At 45.1% G+C, this 15,540-nt stretch overlaps 1 protein-coding gene across 1 annotated transcript in view; it reads left to right on the plus strand.

Moving 5' to 3' along the window:
* LOC135909569 (uncharacterized) overlaps positions 1-15,540 on the plus strand; it is a 161,551-nt gene that overhangs the window by 104,483 nt on the left and 41,528 nt on the right. The gene's annotated exons all lie outside the window — the stretch shown is intronic.

Consider the following 15,540-nt stretch of genomic DNA (forward strand, 5'->3'; position numbering starts at 1 on the left):
AGTGAACAAAGGCGGAAGTTTCGCAGTCGCTGTGAGTTCACTTGCCTTAGCCAAGAGTTTGTTGCCATGTCTACGGGTGGCTTGCTTACTAGCGAAGCCTTTGTTTCAGAATACATAAGTAGGCACACATACGAAAGTTGGCAAAATCAGAAATATACCTATAGAGTACGCGAAGAACAGTAAAAGAGAATATCTATGATAGGCAGGAGTCACATCAGCTAGACGCCAGACCCGTTACATACGTTAAACGATGGCACAGTGGAATCGCGCCCCCTAAGAAGTGGAATTTTCCAGTTTGGCTAATCCCAGAGCGAGTGTATCTTGGCTTCACTAGACATCCAGTCAAGAAATACCTGGGGCACCCAGCCGCTGCTACAACCACCAGAGATGTGGTCACCTAGCGAAAAAGTGCCGAGGAACAAGGCGCTGCAAAATATGTGCAGAAGTTCACCATCACAAAGACTGCAAATAGATAAGACAACCTAAGTGCATGAATGGCAATGGGCCCCATTCAGCTTCATTTTCTGGATGCCCGCAGAATAAAGCGGCCGCTCTTCATTACCAACATGACGTTATCTGTGGTCGCATACAAGAGCGTGGTGCACAGGAACCAAACATGAATACGATGAACCCAGCGCAACCACCTCGACCGCAAGCGCCTAAGCATCACGATACTCCTATGCAATATGCAAAAGTTGCCAAGGGGCCAGAACACTGAGGGCAAAGTTTTGGGACATCACCAAGCGAACATAACGCTCAAAAACCAGTTCAGAAGGGATTTAATCATAACAGCAACCATATATGGCTAGCATGGGACAGAATACGAACACAAAGAAACCAGTAAATGTAACGAAACAGACGAACCCCTCTGCGTCTATTCTTGAACTAGTCATAACAACGGTGTTCTGTGCTTGAAAAGCCATACTTGTCGTGATTCCACAGGCCAGTAACCTCCCGGAGGTCAAGGCCGTATTGTCGATGGAACAAGCGACATTGCAAAACACTGCATCAGCCGCTGCGCAGGTGGCGCACGAATAATTGCTATCAATTATCAAATTGTCGCCATCATCCTGTGGAACGCGAATAGGCTTCGCCCTAGGTCTGCGAATTTTAGAAAACTGCCAGCTCAGTTCTCCTTTCTAGTGTTAGTGTTATGCATTACAAGGCCGGTATAAACAACGCTTTTAGACTAGATAACAACGTTGGTTACACGTCCTCTCGGACTGCAGGGCTAAGCAGAGCGATGATCTGTGTTCCAAAGAGACCTTCCGTCAGCGTTAATTAGTGCCACAACGTCAGACATCCCAGAATACGTAGCATGTGAAGTTCAGTTTGGCCGAGTAAATATCACTATGGTCAGTGTTTATCTGCAACCCTCCAAAAATATTTAACTTTCCACATTGACGGGCCTCTTTCAGGAATGCACAAAATATGTAATATTTTGCGGGGATTTCAACGCGCACCATGTCATGTGGGGAAGCGCCTACTGTAACTGACGTGGAAATGACCTAGAAAAGGCAATTCAGAAGAGTGGTCTGCTCTTTCCAGCTTTATTCCAGCTGCCTGGACCTCACGTTCTGCTCAAAAGATATTGCATGCGGAGCAGCATGGAGAACAGACTCTGAAGGAAGGGGTAGCAATCATTTTCCTATTCTAATACAGCCCCCCCCATCCCCCCCATTCCAGACTGCGATTTTCAACTTATCGGCGCTCTGCAAAGATAACAAGTCGGCAGGCATTCCGATATCACATTACAAGTCAAGGTGACGTGATCAGTGATACAGTTTATGATCGCTTATAGAAGAGAAATTAAACTTTTGTTAAAGGTTTGTTAAGATTCTATAAGGTTACGTTAGTGTAGACTCTGAATACGAAAGGCTCAGAGCTATATGCCGCAGAGCTGAAAGGAGATACCGACGCGCAGACCTTCATAAAGATTACCGAGAATGTCAGAAGTTGTATGATCGTATAGGTTGGCAGCAGGAGCGCCCAGGTTCAAAGCACTGGCAGGCGCTGTGCACTCCACTTACTCCTCTTACGCCTGAATCATAATCATGGAAGCTTCTGCGCTCTTTGAACGGGCCAGTAACGCACCAACAGCCATTCAGAGCTCTAGCTTTAGTCGAGAAAGAACCGGAAACGACCGTTGCAAGCGAGTTCTGTCAGCTTATTACACGCCCAAGTGCAGCAGTTAGCACACCTGAATACAGTATCTCTGTCGAGGAAGTCAAAGCATCGATCAATTTTTCTATCAATAACCATCATCATGACGTAGATCAGCCGTTTTAATTAAAACAAATAAAGAACGCACTTGTATCCTGCCGCCAGAGGACGGCGACTGGACCTGGTGGGGTCACATATGCGGCACTGAAAAACCTGGGTCCTGTGGCCACAAAAACATTGTTAAAATTACTAGACAATGCGTGGCTATCGGAATGCCTTCCTCCTTCCTGGAAAATGGCATGAGTGGTTCCGATAATAAAACCTGGTAAAACTCCTTTATCCCAAGATTCTTTCCGTCCTGTCAGTATGACAAGTTGCCTATGTGAGTTTAGGGAAAAGATGGTAGACGCTAGGCTCCAGTGGTGGACAGAATGCAACAACGCACTACCTGAAAATATGGTGGGCCTCCACAGATGCCCGTGTACGATGGATGCTATTTTAGATCTTGTTACATACGTAGACCATGAGAGGAGCTGTGGAAGAATCACCATTGCTGTGTTTCTAGAAATAAAGCATGCATTTGACCCAGCCAGCCACACTCGCGCACTACAGTGGTTAGTTAAGTTGGGCATAGTTGGCCGAACACTGAGATGGATTGCAGATTTCTTAAGGGGCAGGAAAATTTTTATTGAAAGTGATGATGGGAAAAGCACAGAGCATAAATTGAATCAAGGCGTTCCGCAGGGTAGTGTACTCATCCATTTCTATTTAACTGTGTTATGACTGAATTACCCCATATACTGCCTGCTACCTTGAGTTATTCACTATATGCAGACCACTTGTGCATATGGGCATATGACTCGAGTACTCAAGCCGTTTAGCAAAAGCTACAAACTGGCCTAACACTAATTAATAATTTCTTGAAAAGCAGAGGTATGATTATCTCACATGAGAAAACTGCTGTACTTCCGTTTACAAGGAAGTTCCTCAAGAGATTCCAGCTCGTGCTGGACTCTCAGCGTCTGCCACTTGTGCGACAAGTTCTTGGGCATTATTATAGACAGACGGCTATCATGGGCTCCCCAAATAAAAGCATTAGAGCAGAAAGTCAACTCCTTAATCAACGTTCTTTGTCGATATTGTCGAATGAGATGGGGAAGTTCAACCTCTTCCTTACTACGCATTCACTCGGCAATCATTAGAAAAAGAATAGCATACTCTGCTCCTGTGCTACATGTAATATATTGGAATGTAGAGGGAACAAATGAAAGATTTATGGCCAGGAGCCTTCGAAGATGTATTCCTGTTCCGCGTACATCTGCCAGTGCTTTGGTAATTGTTGAGTCCAGCCAATCAACTTTTCATACTCTGAGGTTTATGGAAACACGTCACTTTTTTCGCTTGGCTACACAACACGCTAATCATCCACTATGGCAATACCTTCAGTATAGAACTGCTGCATGCGTACATCAAGAACTACGGCGCTGCAAAAACTTACTGCCTCTTTACTAAACTTACTGTAAGCTAAACAACGTTGTTATCGCGCTCGCTGTTTAAAAGCGCTTGCAGTGGGGAGGAAAGTGTTAAATTTGTTCAGGCGGTATTTGAGAATCGAGAAGTGGAACTGTCAAACTCTTCGTGGCAGCATTCAGTAATTGCGCTTTCGTGCATTCGCACTAATTATATTGGAAAGAAAGGGATAGTTTTACATCACACGTCATAAGTTTTCTAGAGGCGGTTCTAGTATGCCAGGGGTGGTGTAATCCATTCCGCTGTCACACGGTGAATGCTACATATACCAAACCGGAAGATGCGTCAATGAGCGCTTGAGAGAGCGCATAAACAAGGTACAATATGTGTCAGGTGACGGCTTTCTTTTGTCACATTGCAACACGTGTACATGTCGTCCTCTTCCAAAAGATGCCACTATTATAGACAGGGACAAGCGCGAGTGCATAAGATTAATATTGGAAACTGAGAAAGTCATCTGGGCAGCTGATGAATGTATCAGTAAACCGTCGCTATATATTATTTTCTGCGAGAGAACTGCTTTATTTGTCCATGCCGTGAAACCTAGCCGCGCTTGCAAGGTATGATTTAGGTTTTCTTGGTGTTTTCTTCATGTACGGATTTTAGGTTCTTATCATGCCGTCACGCACGTATGTTCCAGGTCAATATCGCTGTTCACGTGATTTCTTTGTGTGTATTATCGATCCCGGTATTAAATTAAAATTTTGTTGTTCATAGTTAGCGCTTGTCCTCGTCCGTCGTTTGTTCTGGCCTCTCGGTTTTCCTGTGCTCTCCAGATTTCATTTCGGGCTGACAAAATTTCGTGTGCATTTGAACGCTAGTCCTTACCTACAAACGGTAAAGAGAAGAAGCACCAAAAAGCAAAAGCCCCGAGCAAAGTGGTCAGCTTTTGTGTCAGTATAAGCCGAATACTCAAAATCTAAGGAGACGATTAGCCTCAATGCATTAGTTAAGCTTCATATTTATGAAAGTAATGAGTGAAGTATATGGCGCATGTAATCCGAAGTATTATGTTAGCTCTCTTAGAATATATAGAAAACTGTTGCATGATTGGGTGTTATGCATCTAATCTTTTTCAGGCCTACTTGGATCTCTGGGTATCTGAAATAGTTTATGTTCCGCTCTTCGATAGACCTCTTTCATGGCCAATTAGGTCACTAGATAAATATCACTGGGTGTATTCCACTGATGGCACTACAACATACGTCATCACCAGATGCTCAAAGATCCTAGGACAAACTGCTTATCGCAAGAACATCACAAATCATCTACACATAATAGGTGCGTCGGCAAGGTTTCCGTTGATCAGCACGTACATGTAAGAGCTGTTGTCTCTGCGACAGGGTAGTTGAGTTGCGTTGAAAGAACAACAAAAAAGCAAGTGAACTTATCGTGAGCTTGTGGGTGTTTTGTGTGCAACGTAAATAGCTAAACCCTGACACCCATGTCGCCCAGCCGTATGGTGGTCGCCCAGTCAAGTGACCCAGTCATAAAGTTTTCTGACAATTGTGTGCGTAACAGAGTCAGAAACTTTGAGTGCGATATACATCCTGCGGGTTTATATTGACCATATATCTGAGGTCCTGTAGCACCGTCGCCTTTTCAAAATGCTAATTAGGCACCAGCTATACCGCTGTAGCACTCTTGCACGCTTATGTTGTCATGCACGTGTACATTAAATAATGTTGACCTTGGAGGGCGTCGGTGAACGTGCATGGTTATTCTCAGGACGCTGAGCAGGGGATATGGCAAAATACTGCAATTCAGCTTTTTCACACTATTATACAGGTTGTTCGGAGTAAGATGGCCAACAGTGAGGCAACAATGAGCCAATCACAAGCTCGCCTGCAGGGAAGACGTAATGAGGCAGGGAAGATTACAAAAAATTATGGCACCGAGTTTTGCGCCCCTCCTTTATATGCGCACCTATACGCGACATTCAGCTACCTCTGTGGCGCAGGGGAAATTTTCGCGCGAGCGACACTGCTGAATTTGTCATACCTTCGGTTAAAATAGAAACACGCAATATTGGGGGCTTCAAAAGTAAGGCAGCTGCGGCTATGGGATAATGTGCTGTACTTTTGTGGATTACGAGAAAAGGTAAGAGCACAATTATGTTTCCCTCGTGTTTGAGACGCCACACAGCCACGGACATGGACCAAATTTCCAATAAGGCACTTGTATATCTTGACACCCCCTCGCTACTAGAGCTTACCGCTCATCTTAACAAAGTATGGAGGGAAGGAAACCTTCCCGAGGACTGAAAAATAGCCGTGGTTCGTCTGATACCGAAGCCAGACAAGCCACCAGCCACCAGCCATTCAGAACCTACGACCGATTTCCCTCACTTCATGTGTAGGAAAGCTCCTAGAGCCCGTCGTTCTCAACCGGCTACAACCATTCCTGGAGGACTCGGGGAAACTTCCAACAACGATGATAGGATTCCGTCCACACCTCTCAACTCAAGACATCCTACTTCAGCTGAAAGAGAAGGTGATTGTACCAGCGACACGCAACTCCCCCACGGCCATCGTCGCCTTAGATCTTAAAGGGGCGTTCGATAGCGTCAAGCATACAGCAATCTTACAGAGGCTAAACGCGCTGGGCTGTGGGGCCAGGACGTACTCCTATATCAGATATTTCTTCCCAGATAGAAAAGCCATCCTAAAGGTCAGGGACAAAGCCACACCCCTTCCTACAGGGCGGGCGCGGAGCCTTATCCCCTCTCCTTTTCAATATCGCCGTAATAGGCCTACCGCCGCTCCTCGATAACATCCCAGGGATCCGGCATGGCCTATATGCCGACATTACCATCTGGTCGTCCACAGGGTCCATCGGGGAAATGGAGAACTGCTTACAGGAAGCTTCAGACGTGGTTAGCGACTATGCTAAGTCATGCGGACTCAGCTGCGCCCCCCAAAAGTCGGAGCTACTCCTGATCTCACCGCGAAAGAAGCACACATCCGACTGGCCCACTATCAATATACAACTGGAGGGACACACCATCGTTCCGTCTCAGAGCGTAGAGATATTGGGAATGGTTTTCTAGTCGGATCGCACCAATACAATATTATTTCAAAAGCTTAAGAATACAACAGCCCAAGTTACGCACATGATCCGGCGAATAACACCCAAGGCAAGAGGCATGGGGGAGGCGGACACGCTTCGGCTTGTCGAAGCCTTCGTCGTGACTCGAATAACTTACGCTATTCCATACGCACTACTCAACGCGATGGAACTCAAGAAAATCAACACAATGATCAAAAAGGCATATAAGCAGGCGATGGGCCGGCCAATCAGTACGTCCACAGAGCGCCTACTTCGACTAGGTGTGCACAACACGGCCGAGGAGATGATCGATGCACATATATCCAGTTAGCGAACAAGGCTGGCAGTTACGGAAGCAGGGAGGTCCATTCTCTTACGCCTGCGGCTCTCTGCCCCTACGAGCCCTCTGCCGCCTCAGGCTGTGAGCTTACGCCATGCCATCCGGAGCAACATCACCGTACGTCCTCTACCTCGCAATATGCTCCCAGTGCACCACGCAGAGCGAAGGGAGGCCCGTGCCCTGGCCATACACAAGCGATAAGGGACTCTACCCTCTACAGCCTACACGGACGCGGCTTCTTACCCCAGACGCGCAGCCACAACAGCCACCGTAGTCCACAACAAATAACATTGGAGCAGCATTTCGCTCACACGAAACAATCTCCTCCAAGCCGAGGAAGCGGCCATAGCCCTCCCGCTCTTCCGAACAGAGCTTGAAGTCATAGTGACCTACTCCCAACAGGCGTGCCGCAACTTTGGTAGCGGCAGAATTCATACCACTACGCTCCGGATCATCAATCAAAAGCCGCCAACGAGATCAGTCATGATCATCTGGGCGCCAGCTCACCAAGGCATTTCTGGCAACGAGGTCGCCAACCACGCGGCTCGATATTTGACCCACCGAGCCGTCGCCGAGGAATCTGAACCAGAACGCATGCACCCCCTAGTCTCGTACCAAGACATCACACAACACTACAAGCTAACTCGCAGAACATATGCACCCCCACACAAGTCACTACGTAGAAAGCAGGAGCGATTCCTCCGAGCTCTACAGGTTAATACATTCCCTCAGCCAACCAGGAACCACCTCATAGGCCCTACACAATTTTCTCCGCAATTCCGCTTCTGCGCAGAGCCCGGGTGCCTCAGGCACATAGCAGGGAGTTGCAGAGCCGCACCATTAAATCCTCCGAACCCTTACCTCACTAACGAGCTTTGGGAGAAAGCATTGGCCAGCTCCGACCTCGAGGATCAGCAACGGCTGATTGCGAGGGCCAGGACGCGACTAGCGCTCAAGGCATTCTGGAATAAGGACGCCTCTCCAAAGCTGCATTCACCCAATAAAATTTTTTATGCTCTCTCTCTCTCCTCGTGTTTCTAAGCTATTCCAGTGAAGATGTGCGTGCTGAGACTTACATACGTAATAACTCGTTGACAAGCTTGAACAAATACAGAATAAAGTGAAGTGCTTTGTTCTAGAAAAAGATTGCGGAAAGCTAACCTTGACAAAAAGTTAATTTCTGCTCTCACGATAAACACTAAGAAATGGGCTGAAGAACGCTCGGGTAAAATTATTTCCTAATGTCAAATATTTCTTACCTAGGAGTAGCACAGGGAATAAATTAAATGGACATCTTTTATTTCACGGAGACGCGTCAATCAACTGAATATTCACGATTTTATTTTGGGGGTATTGTGTTCCGGTATATATTTTGTCTGTGTCTTCAATACGTTCGATACTCAAAGGCGCCTTTGATTGTTGGTAATCCAAGTATTGCTGTTTCTGGCAGCGCTTCATGTTTATGATGGCTGTGGAGATTTCTTGGCACATACCTCATTCATTAAAGTCTGCATAACAAAGCAGCTCACAGATTATAAATTTGAGTACACCTAAGCACTTCTTATGAGTTGTGAATGAGAACGCATCAATTTCCAATCGGAGGCGCCGCCGCTGAGCGGTTCTTGGAGTTATGCAATCCTCATGGGCAAGCGTGTGCGTTGCGGCTGTTTCGTGGGCCGCTTGTCTTCACTCTGGCTCCGCCCTATCAACATTGGGCGTTAGCAGTGCAAGCGCTCTTCTTTACTGGGCCTTAGAGCCTTACAGTTTATTTTTCTTCCTTCCTCGAAACACTTCATCAACGCCTTTGCCTTCTTCGCGCGTTTTGATTTTGGCTTACGGAAATCAATTTAGGTTAGCTTGCGCGGACAAGGAACGCACGCAAAACACAGGCTTCTGTGAGAGAGGGGGACGAGGCGACGAGTCGATGCCCTCTCCCGTCACGCAACACCCGGCACGCTATCGGGGCAGCAGGCTTTCTCTTTCGCCCGCTCTGCTCCGTCGAGGCGCGCTCGCGACGCGGCGTGGCAGCCAATGGAAATTTAGATGCCGTTTTTCGCTTGTCCAGACGACAGCTGATCCTTTCGCATCAAAATTAAAAATATCAGGCCACTAGAAAAAATTCCTGTGTTGGCAAATATGTACGCACACTCAAGTTGCTTAAACCAACTTGAGTGTACAACGGGTCTAGAAACTCAACGCTATTTTAATAGCTATGCTTGATTTCAGTTACCTTTATACACGCAGAACATTTGGTAGGAACAAGACTGCTTTCACCTAATACGTGGCGCCTAAGCTGCCATAATCGGCCATTTATTCCGCATAAGGCGCTAACGAAAAACATTATCTGCTGGCTTCGTTGCTGGTACCGGGCGCAAAGTGATCTCAATCCCTTTCTGCAGATTTCCTGAATTATTTTGCCAGTTTCCGGGCAAATTTTGTGCTCGATAACAGGGCGCTTAATGAAGCCGGGTCCAATAATTGAATTGCCGTCGTTGGTGTCTTTCTTGGGTTTCACTACGCGCTGGCATTTCTTGTAGAACACTAAGGTACAATATTTCTTTCTGCTCGTATATTTTTGTTGTTTAGCGATAAAGCAAGCCTGTTTGCCTAATTTATTCTGGAATTATGTAGTCGACCATTCACTGTGTACGGAACATAGTGAAAGAGATAAGAGGATTCTGCTGTGTCGGTGTACTGCCGCCTTCCTCTCACAGCGCTCCGTCGGGGTGCGTAAAATGAAAAGAACGTGTTGGTTTTGTTGGGGCATTCAGAAATATTTCTTAAAACCTTCTCCATAAATATGATACCGTAGTAACCAGACAGGGAGGGAACGCTTTTAGTGTAAATGGATTGTCTTGACCCATGCAACGTTGATGTTATGGCAATTAACTGTTCTAACCTCAGAAATATCACAATGGTCGCGAAGTTTTCAGCTCAGCAGATTGCAAGTGCCATATTGCCGCAAGTTGCACGTCATGATCATCATGGTATACGGGAAAATTTCAACTTTAGACCAGGCTGGTGCAGAAATGCGATTCTGGTCGCTTCGAAAGGGTTTAGATCACTCCTTTGAATGGGCAGAAATATAATAAAAGTTGCCAGTTTCATCCAAAGGGCAAAGCATCGACAGCGCTAGCAAGTTTTAGAACTTCGCGTGCACTCATCTGACAATGTTGTAGCTATACCCGAAATATCACTTGTGCAGAAGCCCGCCAATTCGAGGAACATTAATCAAAAGAAAAGTGAGATTATGCGAGGGATTTTGCAACTGCACGCGAGTGTGATGTGTTGCCTCGTCGCAGCAGGCGAGCCAAGTCAGCCCAGCAATTCACAGCAAGACGTTGCCGTGATGAGCACCGCGTCTTTGCAGAAAGGTTCTTTCCCTTTGATGTCCAGCCGAAATGCAGTTCTCCAAGGTGTCATTTGCTTGCACTTTATTTATGCTGTCATAACGCAGCAACTTTCTCTGTCATTGCTTCTTCTGAGGTCCCTAGCTTTTCTTCAAGCTTTCATAGTTATAGCACCATAACCCCACCTGGCAATAGACACAGGCACAAGGAAATCAAAGAGAAAAGAAATTTCGGTGAAATTCACTAAGCGCAGTTACGAATAAGATTGTAGCATAAGAAACATATTAAGAAAAAGCATGTTTATGTAGTTAAAACTGTTTGTAAGATCAGCAAGTGTGCGATAACCACCGCTACAAAGACGAGCGCTGCAGTTGAAAAAGAAGATGTGTGTGTTTATGTGTAATGTAGCACAAGAGCAAACTTAATTACTTGAGAAAGGGAGCTTTCCTTGCATTGCGCCCCTCAAAATGCGGTTGCCGCGTCCGGTGTTGAACCACTCACGTCGTGCTGTGGTCTGAATCCATTAAACTAATTTACGAAAAACTTCGGACCTTAAAAATATCATACGGAAAGACGCATTCACAAAGCTAAACGCGTGCGTGACATCAGCCAGCTTGCCATGGGCCCTGCTTCCAGTAGGAGCGGTGTAGTCTAGAAAAATTGTTTGCAAGTGGTGCCGAAACTAGCATGCATTGTCGAAACTAGCAGCATGCAACGCCACGTATCTAGACAGAATCAAGGTGGTGTTGTTTGCCGGCGCTTGTTGATGCTTACATTCTATTCTTGTATTGCGACTAATTTAGTAATTTGTATTGATTATTCGCTCACTTTCCTAAACATTATAATTAGAATAAAAGCGTCAATGAAGAAATTGTATAGCATTAGAAAAAGCTCCCGATACTGCTTTTGGTTGCTCAATACAGGCTACATCAATGTGTTTTTCCGAAGGCGAAAGATGCCCGCAAATACACGCACAGTGCCGCGAGCATGTAGCCGCGCGGCCATAAGGCAAATGCGCTGCCACTTCGGTTGCAACCTGATTTTAGTGTGAGAACTTCTTGGCTATGAAATTGCTCACGAACGACGTAGCCTCATGAATTGCGCGCCAGTTCTTCTGACTGCAATTTAGAAACGCAAAGCGGAAATTGAAGTCAAAAATACGATTCTGCGGTGCCGGTTGGGGTCAAAGTAGGCGTGCGATCAAAGATCTCCTGGTGGTAAGAATAAATCTGCATTCGCCCACTAAGGCGTGTCTCATAATAAAATCGTGGTTTTGGCACGTGAAATTCCAAAACTGCATTCAATATCCGTGCAATACTCTCCCAATAGGGCTACAGTGGCGGCTGGCGCCCGTTTGAGTTGTTTCTTTTATTTTCTTATGTGTGCGGCATTCACCTCTGACAGGGATAACTATCGCTACTAATGGTCCTGTTGGCGAAGCTGCTATAGCATATCAAATGTGGGAATCTGGTACTGAGTCAATTTAGGAGCAGGTAGCTGATAACACTGTACCTGGTTCAGCTCAAGTAGTAAATCATCGCAAACCTGCTTCAAAAGAGGTGGGTACAGTCCGTACACGTACCAAGAGTCACTTTCTTCGACGTCAATTTGTCTTTCTTTTGGTCTTTATGAATTTACATTACCAAGCTTACTCCTGTTTGTTCTAAAAACTAATCTCGTACTTTTTCCGTTCATTAGTACTTCCCAGCTGTTTCTAAAATTTTATTTATCATTGTGTATATTTGGTTGCAGATAAGTTTCAGGCCGTCTGCTACTCTATACTCACCTGTTCTAGACATTTTTTTTTGTTTATTGCTATGTATCCTGTGGCTTGGAAAGGCCTGTCAACGAATTACCGTCTTGGTATTTGGCTATCGATTTCAATTATCGAGCTAGTCATTATTATGATTTTGCGCTAACATACTGCGTTCATCAGTCTTTCATCGCTCGAAAGATGAATATTAAATCACCAGCAAATGCCTGTGTTCCTGCTCAGCGCTGTCAGGTTCGCGCAATTCTTCTCTGAGAACTTATGCCTTTTTTATTCATTCTGTAATGTAAGTTTATCTTTGCGCCTAGGAACGTGTTATCACAACACTTTATCCGTCATCACATCTGCGGCTTGCACACTGCTGTTAATATAGGGGGGATCTGAGCCGTCTCCTTGTCCGGACTTTGCCTTGTACGATTACGTTTGTTTACTTGCTGAAGAATGTAGTCAATATAGAAAACGCTTTCTTTCTGCGCATTCAACAAACAGTTCGCCTGCAGGATATCCGCAGTGTCGGCAACCATTTCTTTGTCTCCTGTTTTGCGATCCGGTTTTCTTGCACTTTCTCATTCAATTTGTCCATGAAGATTACTGGACTCGAAGTGAAGGCGTTTCTTTACGCATTTACTCGAGTGATTTTATGTTATGCACTGTTTGAGTGCAGCAAGTATTTGTGCCCGGCAGCTTATACACTCGCTAGTATTAATTAGGCGATTCGAGGAAGCCGGTTACGAGAGCTTAATGATAATTTTCTACACCAAGATTTCATTTCCACGTTTTTCTCCGCCGTGATGAGTGTTCTTTTGCATAAAAAACTCACAAAGATGAACCTCTCGTTCAAAATCTTTTATTTTGCAGTGTGTACAAATCATACATGGTGGAATCAGCAACCAGCCTCTTATAAATGTTCTGGTTGAAACTTAGCAGTAAGCACTGAAGTTTGCGCAACTCTTACAAACGTGTCGGTCACTGGCCATATAAAAGAGGAACGTTTTGATGTTCTGGTTCCTTACGATGCCCTTCAGAATGAGGTCGGCAATTGAAGAAAGTTTTTATCTATTTATATATAATCGCGCCTACTCTGCGCAGTACCTTGCAGTGCGAAGAAGACGAGCTTTCGGAAAACGTCGGGCGAGGTTCTCCTCAGCCACGCGCTATATTACACCTGCTTACATATTCTATAAATACTTTTCAATTTTTTATGCAAGCATAATTCCCCTGAATATTGGTGCTTGGGTACTCCGAAAGGAGATATTTGAGACCCTTGAGGAATAGCTAGTTGTAAGCAACGTCTTTAACTAAGTCTCTTTGAAAAGGTACCGTTCAGCTAGAAAAAAAAGCGAGAATATTATCTAAATATACGATATGTGCTTCTTGGCATGTTGAAGCAAATTTCAGAAATGTGAAGAGTTGCTGGAACCATTTCTGCAAGCATCCTGAACACTGCAATTGCACGTAGAAATAATTTACGGTGCTGCAGGTAATTCAAACGAGAATGTTGAATTCCGCTTCTAACGAGAAAAAGAAATAAAGTGAAGTAATTACCCGAGAGTGAAATTATTTATTATTGAAGTATAAAATGGTTCCTCAATGCGCACTTCTGCAAGTCGCAAGTGGAAGCTGTTACGAATTGCATAATTATTTTCATTTTAACCAACTTTACACTTGAGTCCTAGCTGAATTTTTCCGCTTGTGCTTCATTTCTCGACGCTAACGTGCAGAGGCTATGCTTCAACCAACTCATGTTTGGCAATTTTCGGCTGGCGTACCTAACTGAAGATAACTGGATAACTACTTCTTTCCCACCAGTCTGGCGTCTGACGAGCCTCGTTCACTTATCATTGTCGTCTGTTTACGCGGCCCTTCGTCATCTCCATATCGGCACGAATTGGCGTTCCAGAATAGGTGAAACTAAACAAACTCCTCGGTTATTGCTGCTTTCCCATTCCCCTCCACTCAGTGCAGAAGAATCTGACAGTCCTATTTGTCGGTTGCGAAAAAGACGTGACTGGCGCTCCCCGCGCGCACCATTTATCCAACGGAATTGCCCATCTCGGCTCGCATTGCAGCCTGTTTTTATCATGTTTTCTTTTGTGACCCTGAAGGCTGTCCCTACGGCGCACAAAACACATTCTCTGTTCTCCATGATATGCCCGCAGCAGCTTCCCGTTTGGTGTCCTGGCTTTTTTTTTCTTTTTTTTCCCTCTTTTTCCTTGAACGCGGCGGAACACCGTGTCTAGAATCCTTCCCCGGGACGCACCTCGAGACGCAAGGGAAAAAAAAATGTTAAAAGTCGGCATCTACAGGGAAAAACCCAGACTCTGCTGTGGTTTGCTGGTTTGTGTTCCGTTTCTATACTTACCATTCCGCAAGTAAATTTGTCGTCCCCTGCCTCTGTGTAGGTTCTTCCGTTTATTGTATTATTATAGCATTTTATCGCCTTGTGATGTACCTACATGCCACGCCAAGCAACAAGAGTACTCTCAGTCGTACTACAGCACACCTAAATTTGTCTACAGCAACAAGCATGTGTCCGCTCTGTAATCAAAAGCATGTAGAAAAAAAAGCAATCAACACTGGGACAAGTGTGAAAAGAATGGTTTTTTTCAGCGATTTATATGATTTTTATGTTGCATGCGCCTCGTGGGAACGCAAATCATACAAATGTGCCCGAAACTACTTGAATAGCGAGCAGATCACTGCCATGTCTGCGTTATTTTTATGCAGTTCTTGGTTATAGGACATCATAATACTTCTTAGGTAGGGGTGCACGAATAGTGGTTTTTGAAGTCGAATCGTATAGGAATCAAATAGTGCCAGAAGCGAATCGAATCACATCCAGCATCGGATACTTTTCAAATAGTTTTCGAGTATTCAACCGCCGTTATCACAATTAAAGCAAAATAGTTTTAACGTCGAAATAACTTTAAATATAGCAAGTTTCTGTGATTGCATAGTACGTTATGAAGCGTTGTTTATTAAAAGCACGAATATATCATTAAGAGCAAACGAGTAGTTTCTTGCCATGCACATGGTTATTGAGAGAGTGTGAATAATCACTGTGTAGCCTGTTAAGCATGGCTGCCTAAGTTAGCACGCCTGCTCTACGACGCAGGTTCTCGTGTTTCATGTCTATACCACGTGGCCGCGGAGGCACAAACTTCACCGTACTTTTGCTCCTACCATATATGTAATCGGGCGCAGTTGATGACCTCAAATATTTTAAGACCATTCCAAAAATGTTCGCATCTACCTGATCATCCCGCCGCTTCCCAAGAACATGCACCCGTCGCACCACGCCGGGAGATGCAACAAACGAGCAAGCGACCTTCATAAGA

Source organism: Dermacentor albipictus, chromosome 7 (assembly GCF_038994185.2).
Source record: "Dermacentor albipictus isolate Rhodes 1998 colony chromosome 7, USDA_Dalb.pri_finalv2, whole genome shotgun sequence".
NCBI lineage: Eukaryota > Metazoa > Arthropoda > Arachnida > Ixodida > Ixodidae > Dermacentor > Dermacentor albipictus.